The sequence below is a fragment of the Mytilus trossulus genome, chromosome 3 (assembly GCF_036588685.1).
Source record: "Mytilus trossulus isolate FHL-02 chromosome 3, PNRI_Mtr1.1.1.hap1, whole genome shotgun sequence".
NCBI lineage: Eukaryota > Metazoa > Mollusca > Bivalvia > Mytilida > Mytilidae > Mytilus > Mytilus trossulus.
In genome coordinates, this window is record NC_086375.1 from 2,804,521 (window position 1) to 2,808,087 (window position 3,567).

A 3,567-nucleotide genomic window follows, 5' to 3' on the forward strand; every position below is an offset into this window, starting at 1 on the left:
AAAGACGTCATAAAGACATTATTTTCTCACGTCTCTTTTCCTGAATAGAGTGAAAAAGGACCAACAAATATTGTAACGAACCTGCTCACACTTAAGGGCCTTATTCAATTCTGTTTTATCTCTAAGTTTGAATTTTCAGGGACAGTTGTTCTATGGCCCAATTAATTCGTCGTTTATTTTTTAATGATTTATCTTTTAATTTTAAATCAATGGACCAACAAAACTGAAAATCTTGTTTATTAAAAATATCTGCCGATTTAAAGATATAGCCTTTGTATATTTGCTGTTTCATGCAGTTAATTTCAACAGATCATATTTGAAAAATTGAAAAACGATTACTACTTTTTTTTAATTTTATTATTAGACACAGTATCCCTTTTTTATGCAACTACATTTCCTGTACATGTATGTATTATTTGTCACTAGTTTATTAGTGATATTTCATAGATATATTTTATACTTTATTTATTTGAATAAATTAATCAGTTGCTGTTACTATTATCTGTGCCTGGAATTTGTTGATATGTCATGATGTGTGGCTTTATTGTTGTACGGACAAGTAAAGCTTGTGTAACTTGCATTTGTTGATAAGTATTGACTCTAAATACAACTTTTTATTCAATTCATAAAAACAGTCAAAAATCTCAGTCATTTGTCAAAAGACAAAAAAAATGGCCTGCAAAAAAATGAGGGACGAAAGATACAAGAAGGACAGTCAAACTCATAATTTGACAATTAAATGACAAGGCAATGGCTAAACATGTTTCTGAAGTGTTTCTTGACAAAAAAAAAGACTTATTGTTCTGGAGGTCAAAATTCAAGATTACATGAAGGTCAAACTTTAAGGAACTGAAAGTCACACGAATGACATCATGATAGAAAACACCTAATTTCATGACTATACATCTACATGCTAAATATCTAAGGTCTAGTCTAGAAGAAAAAAAAGTTATAAACGATATGTACTATTAGAATATAACTTATTGAGGTTTGGGTTATTATATTATAGCATTGCATTAAAAACAATCTGACGGTAAAATTGTTAAAAATGTCGCAAGAATAACAGACCGATATTTTACTACAAATGTTTAGTTTTAAAACATATTTTTTTTATAAATGCACTGTATCGTATACATAAAAGAACCATGGAGTGTTGCTACTTAGAAATGGAAAGTTCAAAATTTGAAAGCTTAAAATCATCTCTTTTGTCGTAAAAGTCATCTAGGGCCAAACAGAATCGATTATTTTGGTTGATTGTTAGTACCATAGCATAACGTAATAATTAATTGTAATAGACATAGTTAAGTGTAATTAACAAATTTTGTAATGCGAAACCATGCAAATGTTTGATTTTTTGCTGAAACTTTTCTACCCGTGAGTCTCCTTAACAGGCTTACTTGCTTTAAATAAAGCTTATACTAACAATGACCACAGCCCTGTCATCGATTTTGATATCTTTATCACTAACGAAAAGCTGAAAACTAAAATTTATGTTTGAAGAGATGATTTTTCATTTCCTATCATGAATTATCAATGTTTAGATGGTGACGGTCCCTTGTCACACTCTTACGGTGTTTATATATCTCAACTTGTACAAATCTCTCGTGTATGTAACAATGTTTTAGATTTAGAAATGTATGTACTACTGACAAATTATTACACCAGGGTTTTCGATATCACAAACTAGTCAACACATTTACAAAATTTTATCATCGGTATAAGGACATCATTCGTAGATATAGCTTAACATGCAGACTTCTTATATGTTCAGGTATTTCACAGCCAACTTTTTATGGAAATATTCATTATAAAGCACAAATATTTCAGTATTCACCTCAGACACTTATAAAACTTTTGAATAGACTTATTAAGAAGGGATATAGTTACGATATTGTTGTCATGTCATTAGAAATTGCATATATTGGCGTTAATATTGATTCACTTATAGGGTCTTTGCATCGGAACTAAACACATGGAATCAAAAACCAGTTGTTGCCATGGCACGGGTTATGTTCTTCTCATATATGTTATGATGGTATGATACTGAACCCCTAACGGGAAGATTTGTGCCTGATGTTTATATGATGAAATCATAATCTGTCAGTCAGTTTAATTGAAGTCTGGAGCTGGCATGTGATGAAACTGCTAGTAGTCTGTTGTTATTTATGTATTTTTGTCATTTTGTTTATTCTCTTTGGTTACATCTTCTGACATCAGACTTGGAATTCTCTTGAACTTAATTGTAATGTGCGTATTGTTATGCGTTTACTTTTCTACATTGGCTAAATGTATAGGGTGAGGGTTGAGATCCCACAAAGATGTTGAACCTCGCCGCATTTTTGCGCGTGTCTCAAGTCAGAAGCCTCTAGTCTTGTATCATTTGATTTTAATTTCTTGTGTACAATTTGGAAATTAGTATGGCGTTTATTATCACTGACCTAGTATATATGTGTTTAGGGGCCAGCTGAAGGACGACTCCGGATATGGGAATTTCTCGCTACATTGAAGACCTGTTGGTGACCTTCTGCTGTTGTTTTTTTCTATGGTTGAGTTGTTGTCTCTTTGACACATTCTCCATTTCCATTCTCAGTGTTATTACTTATCGATTTTTTATCCCCGTGATCAGAGATTTTTCTCAATAATGTTTGCCTCTTTGGCCTTCAATTTGCTGTTTCCTTGAAAAATGGAAGTGTTTTTAAGGAAAGGATTCACTATTGGTAGTTAAGATATGTAATGTACATGTATATGTCCAGTTTGCATTTCTCGTGTATATATTTTTTAACTTATGATTTATTGTCCTACATGTAAATCTGTATTTCTTTCTTGATGTTACATGCTATAACAAACGCAAACATAATCAAACATACAGGGATATTTTGTACTGTAAAAGACATTGGCATGAGATGCAAAAAATGCTTGTGGATAGATATGGTAAGAAGTTTTACCTGCGAGAGCGTTCCTTGAACAAAGATGTATGTTTGCTTTCGTCTATTAATCAGTTATCATGATTTAAATATCAAACTCTTTTTAACCTGGCCTTAATTAATTGAGGTTAGCCTTAAGCTTTAGTTGATTCTCATCATAGTTTGCAGGTAAAAGGTTAGACTGTTAGATCAACCTGCACTAGTCTGCAGTGAATGAGTTGGCTTATATTTATATAATATGTGGTTGGTAATCTTAATAGTCTTAAGATATATATGTGCAGGTTTTCTGGTCGCCTGTTGTTGGTTTTCCATCTTGACAAGAAAATAATAAATTGCAAGAAGCTATTCTTACTTTTATTATTGTTTGGTTAGAGGTGTTGTTTCTTACAATAATGATTATGACTTTATTCAAAGCTAAAGCGAATTATCAAAAAAAATGTCATCACCTATATTATGATTTAATTTGTGAAGCTATTCAATTTTACCATGATTCCACACTCCAAATAATTAAATGGTTTTGCAAATAAATCTTAAATATTTGGATTGACTACTCAAAATACATTTTCTATCAAAACAGTATTTCATGAGAAACATAATACAAAAGTATTAACAACATATTATTGAAATGCATAAATTGCAATCT